The sequence below is a fragment of the Mytilus trossulus genome, chromosome 7, assembly GCF_036588685.1.
Source record: "Mytilus trossulus isolate FHL-02 chromosome 7, PNRI_Mtr1.1.1.hap1, whole genome shotgun sequence".
Lineage (NCBI taxonomy): Eukaryota > Metazoa > Mollusca > Bivalvia > Mytilida > Mytilidae > Mytilus > Mytilus trossulus.
In genome coordinates this window covers 20,934,226-20,952,488 of record NC_086379.1, presented here as the reverse complement: position 1 = coordinate 20,952,488, position 18,263 = coordinate 20,934,226, and the positions used below count along the sequence as shown (strand labels likewise).

Here is an 18,263-nt window from a genome sequence, read left to right as displayed (position 1 = left end):
TATGTATGTATATATTTTCAATCCTTAAAACATGATGTCCAACACAATATATGAATACACTGTATATGTCAATAATGATACATCTGGGTTGATGTCAGTTATAGATAACAGTCTTATATATGTCTTGGAAAAGAATCCAGCATGTCTTAGAATACTGACAAATTAAAGCTTGCTTATAAGGATATTCTTTGTGTTTTCTTGAGTTCAGGATTTATTCTGAAAAAAGCTGTTTTTTCCCATAGTATTGAAATCAAAATTGATTGTATTAAAAGCATTGTCCTCAAGTTCATATTTAAATTCTGTATCTAGTAAAAAATGGATTAAATAAGTTATAATAAAGAGTTTGTTATCTATTTTACACTCAAGGCAATGAAAAATCATGATTTTCTATTGTGTCACAGTTTTGGAGTAGGTACTTGAAGAAATATTATATAACAGCTGGTGTTACCTAGATTGTAATGGGCATGATGTGAGCTTGCAATTGTTAATTATTGTCATATTTCTAAAGTTATAATGAGATATCTACTGGGTGCATAAGATGACAATTTATATCATCAAAAGATTGTTTTATCATCAAACCATCTGTCACCGAGAGAGATAAATATTGTTGTAATGGATGTACTGATCGTAGAATATCGGTTAATTTGGGTACATTTGTCAGAAGTACTGTGGATTCATTAGGGCCCCACCTAGTGGGTTGTTGCCCTTTATTGAACAGTCTTTCCCTGTGAAACAAATTGTGTCCACTCTATATCTAGAGAACCGTTTTCTTGCTGTGTAGAAGACCTATTGGTGGCCTTTGGCTGTTATTTGCTCTTTGGCCATGTTCGGGTTGTTGTCTCTTTGAAACCTGCCTGTTTCTATTCTCTGTAATATTTTTTTTTTACTGAATTTCAATACAAGGGAAGAAATATCATCCTAGAAATATGCAAATTTTATAAGACAAAAAGATTTTGCAACTTCTAATACACCTTATGACTATTTGTCCACCATTACTGGACATCACAAAGTTCCCAGCGGCACTGATTTCCAAGTAGGATAAAGGGTATTTAAAAGTAACTTTGGCCCTCATCAACTTTTCTTATTTCTTCTTTTATGAGGAGAAAATTAGGTGTTGTGGTTTGACAATTTGTTAGGCTACTTCCAAACCACATGGGTTAACCAAAATATATATATATATAGAGGTCACTTATTTTTCACCAATGGTGAAAGACATTGTATGGCAAATTCTGAAAAACAATGCTTAACATCGCATTACAAAACATATCATATACCAGTTTGCTTATGAAAATAAAATACCATTGACCCGGTAATAATACTATCATAATAACCATATCCAATAATTACCAAATGAGATGAATGAATTATGGTCATATATAGTACCTTTACAACTGTACTGATAGACAGTTATTTATCAAAGGTACTAATAAACTGTGACCATTTGTCAATAAAACAGATACCACACTCGACCTCATTGTATTCAGTAACAAGACTTTTACTTTAACACCTTTAACTACCTGTATTACTTCGTTGTCACATGGTATTGTGAATGAGCCAGTTAAACGCTATTGACTTTAATGTCAACATTGGAACTTTAAACAGTGTTTCCTATACTTTATCTCATTCCAATTGAAGACAAAATTTTCAAAGATTGGAATTAAAAATCAAATTGCATTTTAATTTTGCTGTTTGATAAATATATTACTTCAAGGACAGTAATAAGTGGATGTTTTGTTAAAAAAGTTTATTCTTAACAAGTGAAAAATTTTCTTTTTAAAAAGGAGAAGTATTTCTTTGTTTTAAATACAAGAAAAATAATTGTGGTTTAAATTACACAGTTGAGTCATACATTACAAAAGAAAATATAAAGGAATTGTTCTTTTATGTTTGGTGTTCATTAACAACAGAATATGGAATAGTGAATTCTGAATTTGGATTTTATTTTTTCTGAACTGAGCTATAATCATTATAAGGTAAGAAAGGCTACATTGACTTAATATTGAAATTGCATGTCTTATACCATGATACAACTATTAAGAAAATGTTTCAATTGCATGCCTGGTGATCATTTGACCCCTTAATCGGTTTTATAATTAATATTATGAAAATTAACTTTTGGATGGAAAAAAAAATCAATATAGACAGTCATGTTTGAATGTTTTGATTTTGATTTTTTTTTCAAATAAACTTTGAAGATTGTAAAATAGCTATTTAGATAGTTAGCATTAAAAGTAATTTTGGCGTGTGTGTTTTAAATGGTTTATGTAATACTGATGATTTAGATTACAAAGATGTTGCGAGAGTGCTGCGAAAGTTGTTACAGAAATAAAAAATGGAGCATGAATAATTAATTTAATTTCTAAAATGAATTTTGTTAATTCAGAAAGAAAGAAAGTGCATATTATTTTAAAACTTGCGAGGCTTATATTTGTAGATATTATACTTTCAAAATAAAATTGCTTTTTATACAGGTAAATTTAATGTTGGCATTGCATATTTCTGGATAAACATAAAAATCTGCAATTCATTGTGTAATGTACAGTTGTAAAGGTACAGTTTACATATAAAATATTATAACCATTAATTTTATTTCAAGCTTGTTATCTGAAAGATAATGTTTGCCCATAGTTTGATCAGTTGTCTAGCAGTTAAACAGAAAATATCTCCAAAATAAAGAAAGAAACAAAACAGAAAAAAAGAGGCTTAAAATATCAAATCAAACCTTCACAAAACAATTTGACTCGTCAAAACTGTGGTTGTGGTTACAGAGAGTAGTGTATTTGTAAAGCATAATCAATTTTGGATTAAAGTAGCTGGTTGATTAACATTTGCGAATTCACTACTATGTTGAGTTGTCGCACACAAGAGTTTAATTTGAGATACTCAAATGACCAATTTTAAAGAAGTGAGGTGAGGTAGGCTTTGTCATATCCTTTTATAGCAGACTATTTGGTATGGGTTTTTTTTATTGTTGAAGGCTGTATCCTTGCCTAAAATTACTTGCATCCACTGCATTAAAACTTTGGTGGACAGTTGTCACAATGGCAATCTTGCAACATCTACTTGTAAATATATTTAGTTTTCTGATGGTATAAATATAATTACAAGGTTCTGTTTAGCATATGTGTAAATTATTTTTTAATAGTGTACAAAAGTGACCTTAAACATGACTTTAATGTTGTTAATTATATAAAGTTCAAGATTGCACATTTATTAAGTTGTTTATTTGTAAGGGAATGATATTTTTTCATTTTGAATTGAAAGCTTTGCCTACATTGATGTTTACAAGTTCTTCTCTTACTATTTAGAAATCTGGTCAACTTTTATTAATAGATTTTTATGCCCCCTCTTTGTCATTCTGTTTTTCTGTCTGTGCGTCCATTCTTTTGTCTGTTTGTTGATCTGTTCCACGTCAGGTTAAAGATTTTGGTCAAGGTAGTTCTGATCAATTTGAAGTCCAATCAAGTTGAAACTTTGTACACATGTTCCCTATGATCATGATTATCTTTCAATTTATATGTTTTCTAGATGGTTTGTTACAAAGTGGAACAAAAAGAATTTTTTATTTGGCTGATTGTAATATTTACAGTTATATAGTAAAATGAGCCAAAATATGTCAAATCTATGAATGTAAGGTCAAAATTTCATTGACAACAGTATTAAGTATTTTTTGTTAGAGGCTTTGATAACTAGCTTGTTAAAAAATAAAAGTAAAGTCTTCAAAAATACATATTGTTTTTAAGACTGATTCACATACAAGTATGATCAAGGTTTAGGTGTAATTTTAAGATAGTAGCCAATTTCAAGGGATTATTTACTCCTTGCCTTCAGAAAGTGTTAAATCAACATTTAAATCTCAAATGTATAAAATCCAATATCAAAAGTGCTTCATATTTAGCTCAAACCAAAATATAACGGTGTTTAAATTTCACTTGAAATCTTTTAAAAAGTATTTCAAATTAAGGTCAATGCAAGTCTTTGAATAAAGATGTTTGAAACTGGAACACACTGACTGGACTTGAAAGACGTGTCCTGACAAAGGATGAAATCCATTGATGGTAACTGTCTCTTTCATCTTCAAGTTTCTTTATTGTAGAAAAATTGACAAAAAGGAATAATAAATTTTAGTAAATATGTTATTCTGAATATATTTTTGACCTGTTTTGTTGTTTGACCCAGACTGTCTGTTAAAAGTGCATTTCTTAGAGTGTATATTACCCGTTTTATATATCGTAATCTGAAATTTCAACTTTTTTAAATATTAAATAAAGTGTCTAAAATAAGGTTTAAAATCAAATTGCAGAATGATTGATTGTGTGATAACTGGTGCTTAATGCTACTTTCACACTTTTTTGTCGTATTGTATCTCATGGTAATAAGATTTAAATGGTGGAGAAGCTAGAGAGTTTGGAAAGAGCCACAACCTTTGGCAGGAAATTTTAATCTTTGTGAATTAGAATTGAAGTCAAACGCACCTGCAGGATTTGAACTCACAATCACAGGCTGAGTGTTATTGTAGATTAACCAAAGCCCTGATCATATTGCAGTAACTAAGAAATGTAAACATTATTATAAGTATAAAAGGGTGTTATTGTACTTTATCTGACCAAATATTGAACTTTTTATAATGTTTGATAAAAGATGAGAGTTGATCCACCCACCAATTAGTTCTATTGATTTTTACCATTAATAAATAATCATATTTGTTAAAATCAATTACATACACCCTTCAGGTCTCAGGTGGGTTACTAATTGGCAAAAGAAGAAAGATCATGTTTTACTATGTGAAATAAAAGTTGGTAATGCCCATTACACTCAAATTTACAATGTACATAGAAAATAACAACAAATAAAGCCTCAAAATTAGGCTGGATAATTCTTCCGATAAATTAACTGCATCACAATTATCCAATCTAGATAATTAATCCCTACCACTATCAGAAGCAACAAAATCAGGCGGGATAATTATTTTAAATGGTCAAAACAACTGAAAGGACAATTATCATAATTGGATCACAGCCATTTCATTTATCTGGATCAGTTGTCGTAAGCCACATCAATCCAAAAGATTTTTTGTTATGTTTGTAAAAGTCGTTCAAGAGGTTAATTCAGTCTTCAAAAAGAGTTTTATTTTCAACCTATGTTGGCAAATAAGATCACGAAAATGGTTTGAGTAAGAGTACATTTTACTGAAAGAGTACATACAAAAGCCAGTTCATATTGTATAAGGTGTTTTCACACTGACTATTTTTATACCAATGATGTTGATGTCCAGCTTCAGATTATAATGACTTCACGAGTCTAACATATAGTATTGGATTTATGTCTGCAGATTAACTTCATTAATTACAACCTTCTTACAGAGAGAAAATTGATGAGTCATTGTTAGTAAGCAATTGTTCAGAAAAGTGTATTGTTTTTTGTCTGACAGAATATTCAGCCCAAACAAGCTTATTCAACCCAAATGGTTCAGGCTAAAAAAGTTCTCTTGTAAAACAATTGAGCCTTGATATGAAAAAGATTAATTTTAAATTGATGTCAAGTAGGTAAAGGAAGGTGTGGTATGAGTGCCAATGAGACAACTCTCCATCCAAATAACAATTTATAAAAGTAAACCAGTATAGATCAAGGTACTACCTTCAACCTGGAGCCTTGGCTGAGACACAAAACAACAAGCTATATAGGGGCCAAAATGGTTTGGGTCATCTGTGAGCTAATAGAAATACTAGCAATCTCTGGCTTTAATGCTGGTGTTGTTTATAAACTGAGGGTCTTGTCTTACAGTAGAAATATAATATACAAAATCATGCTAGTGTGTCTTTACTGTAAGCAAAGAGCTAAATATTACAATAATAGAATGTAATAAGATTTTCAGTTTATTACAAGGATAGTATTTTCCTTATTGCAAATAAAAAAGAAAAATACGGCCCCCAAAACTTTGGTTATGACCTAAGTTTAGTATGGACTCCAAGACTTTTAATGCAAAGCTATGATTCCTTTCACGGATTTGGCTGTACTTTTTGGACCTTTTGGATTATAGCTATTCATCTTTTATATAAGCTTTGGATTTCAAATATTTTGGCCATGAGCATCACTGAAGAGACATGTATTGTCGAAATGAGGATCTGGTGCAAGAAAATTGGTACCGTTAATTTTATTAGTAAAACATATTAGCCACATGTAAAAAATATTAAATTTCTTTTCATTTTAGATTCATAGTTGTGAGCAATTGGGCCCTTGCTGTAAAGGAATATTTTTAACTTTTTGATATCTGATTATGTTGGTTAATTCCAGTCTGCACCAAAAACTTTTTCAACTACTAGTCCAAAGACCAAGATCCTGACATTTTTCTTAGTGGTCCAAACAAAGTTTTGCAAAAACTTACTAGTCCGAATGAAATTTTACTAGTCTGGGGCATCGGACTAGTGGCTAACCGTGCAGACTGTAATTTGTAAGCAAAAGAAACTGGATTACTTTTATTTATAATCTATTTGAAGGTACGTCAAACACCTCTAGTTACGACAGTTCATTTAAAATATAGTAATTGCTGCCTTGTAACTTCACAGGAACTTAATATTAGTCATTATAGGCTACAAGGATCACATTCAAAAATACAATATGTAATTTTTCCAATGTGTTTGCTCAGATTATATATGGATTATGAACACCAAATACATTTTATGTAAATGTGAAATGAACATGAAATGGACACTATGTTGACATTGTTGTTGAGTGTAATTATATATCATCTGCTTTACTTTGTCACCTTGTTAACTGTCCAACATTTAAATAAGTTTAAATGGACGTTACAATTCTGATTTACTGTTAGTGTATTTAAACATTATTTCTATCACAGTTGGAGAAAGTTCAATAAAGTTGTGATTTGAAGATTGAAAATGGCTGTTTATTAGTTTAGAGTACTAAATTCTTTGATTCACACCTATTTGAAGAGTAATTCATTTTATATTATTTTGGAAATTGGACGGTTTATTAGTTAGATATATTATTCAGTATTTTTTGTGCTCCACCTAAGGGTCCCTTTTATTTTGACTGCTCATGAGTCTTTAAAGTTTTTTTTTTTTTATTAAATGTTGAATAGGATGTTTGAAGGAAACTTTAAATAAGTTACTGTACGATTTAGGTATTTACTCCTAATGTTGATTTACTAAGTCCCAATCCTTTTCTAAATTCTGTTGTCATTTCTTAAAGTTAGTGACATAGATTTGATGTCAAAATCTTCTTTTAATTTTAATCAAATGCCAGAAGATAAGAGTTTTTACCCTAATTCCAAGATCCCCTGAACATAGAAAATGATGGTGAGAGTTGGGCATCTATGTACTATGGTCACATTCTTGTTTATGCTATTTCTCTCTCTATGCTATTATCTTCTTTATTCTTCCTGAATTATTTGTTATACATATTAAAAACTTCTGTCGCCCCATTTTATCGATCAGACATAAAAAAGAATATCAGGAATTACCAGAAGTATTTGGACTGTACATAATTTGATAACCCTATTGAAATATCATCTTTAATAATTTTTCTGGGTCTGTGTTGATCTTCAGAAAATTACCATATCTTAATTACAACAATTATAATTAATCTTTTTAAGGTTGTTATAAAAACTAATATGTCAACAACATTACAAATTTTAACAATAATTAAACCCAAAAATTCATAAGTAGAGTCCATGTTTGGAACTCATAATTAAAACTACCAATGTCAATATATGTTCAAGAAAATATAAAGATATTTTCTGTAAATGAAATAAAATTGTTATTTTAACCATTGATCTCCGTTCTATTTGAGTTATATATCAGTTTTGATAAATCGTTCTCAAAATTTTGATGAACAAGTCAATATATTTGTCAATTAATTCGATACCAGGTGATTGAAATTTGAGATAGGTCGTCTTTGTATTTTGACGAAGATGTCATAAATGTTTTATGTGTCAATGAAAAAAGAATTTAAAACCAATTTTAAATCAATAAAATGGATTTTTATAAGAAATTTTGTGGGAAACTAACAGAAAAGCAAAGTTTAATCAAGAATATCATGTATTTCTTATTGTAAAGTTTAAATATTTACGTTTTGATAAATGTATAAGGCTCTTTGTACTTGATAGTACCAAGTACTCAGTCAGATTGTGATAACATGGAATCACAAAGTTAGGGCGGACAGTTCCTGTTTTGACCAAGTAAGTACCTAATCTTCTGAACACTTCAATTATTTTAAAGATTACACTAAGTTATTGACTTTAAAGGCCAGTAAAAATGCAATTGACTGACCAAGCAATCTATGGTCTTCAAAATTTAGTTTTTGAATTTTCAATATTAAAGTTAAGAGATTACTTAAAAATCAAAAACTTTTCAAGGACTTAATATAAATGTTTCAGGTTCTCTACTTGAATATCTAAAAAAGCAAAATTCAGTATTTTTCTTCAAGCAAAATATCAATGCCTCAAATGAATCTGTTTTGAAAACTAATTATTGTGAGATCAAAGGCATATTGATACATCACATGTATTGAGGATCAATAAGTTAAAAAGATTTGCCCTGATTGTCATGCAAACAATATGCACAGTAACAACAATGGCAGGAATGAATAATAAATGACACATTTGCCAGTTGATTTCTAGGGGATTGTTTTAAGGAAAATATAACATGACTACTAACAGGGTTGGACAGGGGTAAGGCAACATGGGAAGGAGGAGGGTGCAAAGCAGAATTGGAGGGGCCGAAAAAGGGATGATCATTGAAAGGATATTCTGGGAAATTGTTTTTGACTTATCCTTGGAGAGGAGAAGGATGTGGGATTGAGGGACATCCCTGTCCTCCCTATCTGTAATGATTCTAATGTGGACCATGGTGTTAGCAATGAACTTCAGAGAAAATGAATGTGATAGATTTGTCTGTGTAAATGTAAACGATCATGTTTTACAACAAATATTTTGAGTTGTATGCTAGTATATATTTGTTTAGGGGCCAGCTGAAGGATGCCTCTGGGTGTGAGAATTTCTTGCTACATTGAAGACCTGTTGGTGACCTTCTGCTGTTGTTTTTTCTATGTTCGGGTTGACACATTCCCTATTTCCATTCTCAATTTTATTAAAAGCCATGTATGATGAATTTTAACTTTTGAGATTAGAGGATTTCTAATCTGGTACATTTTTACTTTTAAAAGTATCCAAAGGTGAACATTTAATTAGTATCCATCAAATACAGAGTATACAAGATTACACTGTTTAAATCATTGCAATGGCATTTGAAAGCTTAATGACCCAGTTGAGCAAAAAAAATTAAAAATACTTGCTTACAACTTAATATCAGTAATATAAATATAGACAATGAGGCAACATTAAAGCTCAGAGCATTAAAGACACATATCTGTGTTATATTACTACTCATCTATTAATGTTCAGACTCCTATCATTCTGTTACTAATAATAGCTCAAAAGTGCTTTCAGCTTTGTTAATTAATAACGGCTATTTGAGGAATGGCTATTTGAAGTCACAACAATATTTAGCAAAAAATATCTAATGCTACAATACTGACTCATCTAAAGCACAAAAGAGTGATATTTCATGCTATTTTTAACAGCTTTCAATGAACTTTTTTTTACCTGAATCGCTTTGTTAAAAATAATGATGAAATAAGTCCAATCTTAGATTCATGTTGTGTAGCAGATCAGAGACATTAGAACCAATGACTTCTTTGACTTTAAAGGACATGAACTATAGATTTGTCCAAGAATTAACAGAATAATAGAAATACAGATGGTTGTTCACCTCAAACAATTATAAGGCATCTGTGGCTGTGTGGATTAAATACTGTGGATTCATTAATTTTCATGAGTACCAATTTTGTTGAATCCAGGGTTTCAGGTTAACCACGAATATAAATGGTCATCAAATTGATAATTTTCCATTGGTTTGTATTAAGACTTTGGCAAAACCATGAATCCCTGAAAGTGAGGGTTTTCAGCAATCCACGAAAATAAATGAATCCACTGTAGTTGGATTACTGTATCACTAGCCTGTCAATACTTTCAATACTGAGATCGCTAGTTCAAACCCTGCATCATGGTAGTGAGTCTTGGAACTTTAACAGCCCTTGTAATTGGTCTTTTGTTGACATAAAGATATTACATTTTTTTTGTACATGTACTTTAGATGAATTGAAATTCCTAATACAATCCTTTGTTTTTGTTTCATGTCTGTTACTTTCTTTTTCTTTCATTGTTTAGTTATTAATCAGGCCTTTAGTGTTTTATTCAGAATAGACAACTTTCGAGTTCGATGCATTTCCGTCAAAAACTCTGGTTATAGTGAACGTCATTTCTGCGTTTAGGGGCGTCATCACTTCTGTTCCAATGTTGAGTGAGTGGTTGGAAAACTATAATTCTATATTGTACAAATTATTCGGCAAATTGAATTCTTAAAATTGAAAATTAGCATTGCTGTCATTAGGGAATTGTCATTGACTACTTACAATACAACCATTATTTCTAGTTTATCCTGCACAATGACGATCACTAAGACGCTTGATGAACGTAAATAGTGCAGAGATACAGGCGACCCCCTCTATCTGGTAAATGACGTCATAAAGGCGCGTATAATTGACAAGTTTTTTCCGGTGACGGATGAACTCGAAAGTGGTCTATTGTTTAATTTTTTCATGTCAGGTTTTTTTTTATAGCTGACTATACAATATGGGTTGTTGACAGTGTTGAAGCCTATATAGTTGCCTATATAGCTTAGCACTTCATTTGAACTTTGGTGGATAGTTGTGTCATTGGCAATAATACCTCATCTTCTAAGTTTTATGCTTTTAAAATACGAATTCATATGAATGAATCCCTTATGTATGATAAAATGTAAGAACTTTTTATGAAGGCTTATATTTTAACTCCAACACTTCAAATCCTACATGTATATTATATTACAATCATTGAAGGCTAACTTTAAATAAGATAATTATTTAAAACTTTAACAATATATCTTTTAATACAGCATGAGAATCACTTTTACATAATAAATAATAATTAAACATTCATTTTTTGCCACCCATTTAAAGGTTTATAAATCTAAATGTGCACTAAATGATTTAGAAATGGCTCTGAACAGATATAAAGTAATTTTCTGTTTTTTCAGCGTTTTAATTAGAAACAAATTACTGAAAAATGTGATCTCACATTTAGAAATAGACTTTTAATTTTATTGTGACTGCAGTCGTAACATTATGATATTCCATTATAGGTATACAAAAGAAATAATAAAAATAACCTTTAATCATTTCCAACTTAATAAATTTATGTTGTAAAAAATATTTTAAAAGTTTTGTTAGATATTGATGTAAGCGAGTAAATTTCACCTTGGCTAAAGTATAATTAAAATTATTTCAGATGTAAATTCAAAACCTAAAATATGTTCAAATGAATATCTAATTATTTATGAGTAGTGTAATGATTACAGCTTGGTACAAGTATTAAACTTAATTCTGAGGTCTTCAATATGTTTACTAATCTTTATATTCTAGTGAATCTTTTGACTATTTTATGAGTTCCCAAAGTTTGGGTTATTTACAAATTATAATTGCATTTGTCTGTACATAGATATATATTAAGAAGATGTGGTATGAGTGCCAATGAGACAACTCTCCATCCAAGTCACAATTTGTAAAAGTTAACCATTATAAGTCTAAGTACGGCCTTAAACTCAGAGCCTTGGCACACACCTAACGGCAAGCTATAAAGGGCCCAAAAATTTACTAGTGTAAAACCATTCAAACAGAAAAACCAACGGTCAAATCTTTATGTTAAACAAAAAACGAGAAACACTTATGCTTAGATTACAGATGAGCTTGGGGATCTTTTACCATAAAACCCTGTATTTATGGTACATCACTAACAACTTTTTTCCATTGGAAATGTTCAAAATTTGGAGCCAACAAAAGTTTGAAAATGTTTACAAAACCATTTTGGGGCTTTTTTTTTTTATACAATCAGGATTTTGGGTTTGAGATGCAGTAAAAACCATATAGTCCATGTTGTAATTTTGTCATCAAATCAGTATTTTAACTGCCTGTCCAAAATAATTTGAGATAAAACAAGGTTGTCTTTGTCTCCAGATAACAATGCTGCAAGCCAGGAGACTTGTCAAGAATAATAAATAATCATGTTCTCGGAAATAAGAAAAGAATTTGTTTGGTTGATTCCAAACAACAATTTATAGAATTGTACCAACCCTTTGATTTAGGGACAAAGCATTGTAAATTATAAATTTATCAGCTGTTCAATGGTTGAATTCTAATCTGAACATATTGAAGACCTGTTGATGGCTTTCAGCTGTTATCTGCTCTTTGGTAGGGTTGTTTTCTCTGACATATTCCAAATTTCCATTCTCATTTTAATTCTATCAAAACATATGAATGATATGTAAAAAAGAAGATGTGGTATGATTGCCAATGAAACAACTATCCACAAAAGACCAAAATGACACAGACATTAACAACTATAGGTCACCATATGACCTTCAACAATGAGCAAAGCCCATACCCCATAGTCAGCTATAAAAGGCCCGGATAAGACAATGTAAAACAGTAAGATATGTATAGATATTAATGCCTATGATATCCTACAATGTCCTCCTCTTGTTTATTTATATTATTGACTGTATAAAGGTACATATGCAGCATAAGGTTATAAATATGTTAAGAGTTGACAGTAATTGCTATTTCTCAGGTCATTTGCCTTTATTATAAGAACAAACAGGTGGAATGTCTTATATATTCATCTATGTCTTTGTATAGATATAAATAGCACATTCATTATTGTTTTTCAAATTTTCTTAGCGTTTTTTCCCAAAGTACACCAGAATGCCAATCTTGACATCATTTGCGAGTAAGGTCTATAGGAACGAGGATAGTAAATCGGAAGGGGTATTAAATGGCTGACCCGTGTTAAGAGAGAGCTAATTATTTCTTGCATGTAAAAGTCACCCTTGAAGATTTCAATAAAAGAGCAGGCTAATGCCGCTACAAGGCAGCTCTTGCACCCCCAAAATGGAAAGGGGTTGATATAAGTTGTTACAACTTGTTTCCCAATCCACTATAAATAAATATGTTTAAACTAAACTAAGAATGCCACTTGTAGAATCTTTGAATATATACCGTCTTTTTTTCTCAGCAAATTTAACTTGTACAACTCTCAAATGTAAATTGAAATTTTTTTTTGCTCATGTTTTATGTAAATTTTAATAAAAGCTTAAAAAGGTCAGGAAACCACAATTATTTATCTTGTTATGCAATTTATTTTAAATAAAATCATTTAAATTTTAAAGAAGATTTTCATATCTATTAAACCATCAATTAAATTCATCTATTCATACTAATACTAAAAATTGACAAATTGTTAGTTATTCGATCTGAAGTTCAGTTTGTAAACGTAGGTCAGACTTTTTAAAAAAAGTTTCAAATTTCATAATTTTTCTTCAGTTCAAATTAAAATTTTGAATAGATTTTATTTAATGATTATATGGTATATGTGGTTAAAGTTTGAAACCTGTGTATGGTGCTATAATAATACCTCCTGTCAAACATGACTTTAATCAGAATTTTATTTGAAATTTTTAATCTGGACCTGAGTTTATCAATTGATTTTCTGTCATACATATATCTAGACACTGATGCGAAAAGTAAATTCACAAAAATAAAGCTCAAACACATCAAATAAATGGATAACATCTGTCATATTCCTGATTTGGTACAGGCATTTTCCTATATAGAAAATGGTGGATTTAACCTGGTTTTATAGCTAGCTAAACCTCTCACTCGTATGGTATATAAGAATTGAAGGCATCTCTCTTTAACTTGTAATATAACTTAATGGCGTTTGAATTACTGTGGATTCATTACTATTTGTGGGATACCAAACTTCTATCTTTTCAGGGTTAAAACATGATGAATGAAAATGTAAAATTAAGTGGATATTTTATATAGGCTTGTTAGCTGACTTTTGAACGACCATGCAGGCAATGAAATATTTATGAAAATACATTATTTCCTCAATCCATGAAAATTAATATTAAACAGTATAGTCTTAATATTTCCTACATGTATGACACTTCTCTTAGTCTAAAGATTGCATGAAAGTATTGTGTTGTATTCATTGCTAATTTTGATCAAGTATTAACATACATATTTCTGGTTTATAACTAATTCAAAGAGGAAGTTTGCTTGATCAAATGTTTTAAATAGAATAATATCGTTATGTTTAATCATGTTACAGAAATGAATAAGCAAGTATGCCAAAATCTGAGCACAACCAACAAATTTCTAGTGCAGAACCAATTTAAAAATTTTATGCATTCCTTTTAAAATTGTAGAATGTTTCAATCTTGTTATAGTTGAAAAATAAGACCATTTTTTGCTCATAATTGTTGTTACGAACAGCTAATTAGCTATTGTTTGCTGTTTATATTAAAACTTTATTCAGAAGGATGAATCAATGAAAGCATCTGTATTCTTTCATGTACACCATGACACCTGTATCTTCCAGCTATCGGTTCAAATTTCAAAAGTTATGTAATGATTATGTTTTCAATATAAAAGGTAAACGATTTGAAAAGAAATAACTAAGATGTTTTTATCGGAGTTGAGAAAATCAATTCATGGTAATTGTTATAATGACAGGAATACTGTTATAAGGATAAGTACTTGTGCTGGTGCTATGGTTGCATTAGGTTAAGTTGAACTGTAATTTTGGTTCCCGAAACCAACCTTGTCCAACTATGCTCAGCTGGTCTAAAAATCTTTTTTATTTAATTACACTTACAAAAAATCCCATGCCTATACCCTTAGCCAGGGGGGTTTGAGGGATTCTGATAAACACCCATTGAAAACAAATACACTGTTAAGTCAACATTCTGTTCGAATTGTAATTGTTAAGGTGGAGTTTGTGAGAACAAATAACCCTCCCTATGAAATTCCGGGCTACGGGCCTGCATGCCAGTCTCATAAGGTTAATAATTAAAGAAAAGCAACAATGTTTTTGTATGTTTATAAAATGATGTCATACATACACCTGCTTAGACAAAAGCCACATTTATTGTTATTGTTCATTTTGATATAAACAGGAATATCTACATTATCATTAATGTAACTTGTGAGTCACTACTGAAATTCTCTCTTAAGGATAAGAAATTAATCTACATTAAAAACAAACAAGATATTCAAGGTGTTTTACTTCAGAAATATTTTTGTTTGTTATAGCGCTCCTGACAAGGGAATTTGTTCAAGTCCATTGGTTTATTTTCAGTTATAAAAGCAATCACAAAGAAAAATTCAGTACAGAATAGAGGTCAAAAGTTTTATTTTCTTTTTGTTTCGATTTGATTTTCCAGTTGATGAGGTAAATGCAAAATGATCATAATTTGAAATTTGGACGACAACTGTTATTCATATGTGAGGAACAGATTTTTTGTTTAAATATAAGGCACACATTAAAGATGTCATACGAAAAGCATTTCTTTGTTTATAGAATATGTTTGAGTGAGATGTAGAAATCTTTGATCTCTGTCATATATCCTTAGAAAGTTATTTGTCAACAAGCTTGAACCATGTAAACACAAAGATGTTACAAGTTCACATTTTTTTATATCGACGTTTCTCAATTTCCCAGTTTTTCCATGTCTGTTATATTGAGAGTAGATATCTATGGTAATGTTAAAATATTAGTAGATAATGCTCTTTGATTTTATGGTAATTGTTCTGTTATAATCTTTTTATCTAGGAACAAGGGAATTAAGTTCAGTGTGTTTTTTATCTGATTTTCTGTGATCCTTAGAGATTCTATTAGGCAAAACTCAGAAACCTAATAACAGAATGCATGACAATTAATTATTAAACCTCAAGTTGACTTTTTATTGTAAAATCATAATGTCAGCTTTTGAATGTTGAGCAAGTCATCCCCTTCTTAATTTAGTATACAAGGGTAGGTTGACCTGTACATGTATTTAAGGTGTAGATATGTACAGATTATTCAATGCATTCAGAGTTTCATTTATAAAAAAAAACCATGATATGTGACTCTGTTAGATGAATTCCTCAAGTCCATGGACATTCATGTTGAAACAGTTTTTTTTCTAACTTGTGAGATATAGATATTCAATTGAAAAATCCTTTTCTGCCATTTCAAATGACTTCTATTCGAAATCTCAATGTTTGTTGAATGGGATATGAAATCTTAGACATGAGTATTTTATTTGTCTAAGATATACAAAGTTCTTCTCGTCCAATTCTGGTTCTCAAATACCCATATTTTACATATCAGAAAGTTATTAAATGGTGAATTCCATTGTTGTCAAGTCACTCTAAATCACTTAAGAAAATATTTACCATGCAAGTACCGTTTGAATAGCTGTCGATACTACGTTGAAGACGTAAGCCCTTCAGTAACAAATTTACCCAAATATCTGTGTATGGTGGGGTGGTGGGTCAAGGTACGCTCAGCTTAATATCTTTAAAGTAAGTTATTTGTATGCTGTTTGATTAGGTTTTGATATGTTGTAATAAATGTATAATATCAATCTAATGATATAACAGGTTACGACATTATTTTGTCGTGGAAGAAGTAATGATGCGATACGGGTTATTGGATTAAATTTACCGCAAAAATCTTTTATATAATGTATCTTTAAAGAGATGGATTTATAAGGGTTAAGAATAATCAAGCAAACAGTTACATAAAATGTTTTACAGAAGAGTATTTAATAGATTCAGAAGCTATTTTTGGTGTTTTCTTTTACTCTCCACTTTGATCATTACCATACAGTGGCGGCATTGTAAAGAGATTTGTAAACAGGATAATTCTCTTATAAATCCCTCCCTAGACTTGTACCACAATAGGACAGTGATAGTAAGAAAATCTCAATTTATAGTAATGTTTGTAATTAATTATAAAATACTTGAGAGTCCATTGAAGCATTTTATTATAATAATTAAGTCTTAAAAAGTTATCAAGTACATGTAGACTGCTGTTTTCTGCTCTTTGGTGGGGTTGTTGCCTATTTGCTTCATTCCCCATTTCGATTCTCAATTTTATTTAAATTTGTTAGAAGTAAGTACAAAAACCTTGGAAGAGAAGCCTTGCGAAGTGGTAGGAACCATGGGAAGTTCGTCCTATTAGATGCCAAGCCTTTAGAACAATTTCATGTATCATATAATAGTAAAACGAACTCAAGTTACATTGTATACAAACTTTAATTTTCTATATTTATCTTATCTATTTATAACTCTGTACTGCTACTTTCACTTTTCATTGTCTCTCTCACCATGACGACGTCAAATTCCATGCACCACTTTGAGTACTTCAGGGGCTCAATTTCTGTATAAAAATTGTCCTGATGAAGCCTTGCAGGCGAAACATGTAGACATAGATAATAAAATTGCAGATCTTTTGAAGTGTTGTTGTCAATTTTAATTATTATTTAAGGATTGCATTCATTTGCATGATTTGACAACCCGGCATACCAAGGTATCCACTTCAGGGACTCTACCAAAACGATTTCACAGGCGTTGGTTCACCTCGCGGAATTTAATAACTGTTAAAATACAAATATTCTGTTATTTCCTGTGTTTGAAACCCAAGATACCTTTCATGTTAAAGGCCACAAGTAACTGAGTACATGACCTTCAACTTGGGGGAAACCTATATAACTCTTCTATGTAATATTATGCATTGAAAACATAAATTGACCTTCAAATTTATACACACAAAACGAAATTATGATTAAAATTTTCTTTCCTTTAAATTATAGTTATACTCATTTTAGAAATATCTGTGTGTTAAATCTTGATAATATTATGTTGATCAATAATGAGGGTTATAATTAAGGTTCATTTTAAATCTTCCTTTACATTGAAATGTTACCCATGTAATAACTGTTAAATAATTTAAGGTCAATACAAATAATTGCAGTATTATGAAGAAAAAAAGTAATAAATTATCTCAGTTACAATGATTAAATGATTGCAGAATATTGCTGGTTATATTTGTTAGAGTTGACATTTTCCAGTTGCACAAAAATATACATAACTACTTTGAACATGGGGTAAAAGCATGGAGATGTCATGTGTTTTCCTTGTTATCTTAGATTCTGTCTTGATATACATACCTCATATCCAGAATTTAACCCATTTGATGGGGTTGGGTTGGAGAGGCAGTGGCAGTGGCAGTTATCATTTAAATAGCCCCTCCCTGTAAA

The 18,263-nt window shown here is 30.4% G+C and overlaps 1 protein-coding gene across 3 annotated transcripts in view; it reads left to right on the top strand.

Annotated features, from left to right (window-relative positions):
- LOC134724773 (ankyrin repeat and fibronectin type-III domain-containing protein 1-like) overlaps positions 1 to 18,263 on the top strand; it is a 196,959-nt gene that overhangs the window by 36,739 nt on the left and 141,957 nt on the right. For 2 of the 3 annotated variants that reach the window (XM_063588013.1, XM_063588011.1), the window contains exon 1: positions 1,558 to 1,973. The exons of the other annotated variant lie outside the window; for it this stretch is intronic. The gene's annotated coding sequence lies outside the window, so the exon portion shown is untranslated. Of the gene's footprint in view, positions 1 to 1,557; positions 1,974 to 18,263 lie in introns of those variants that run through there. 3 annotated transcript variants of the gene reach the window in all.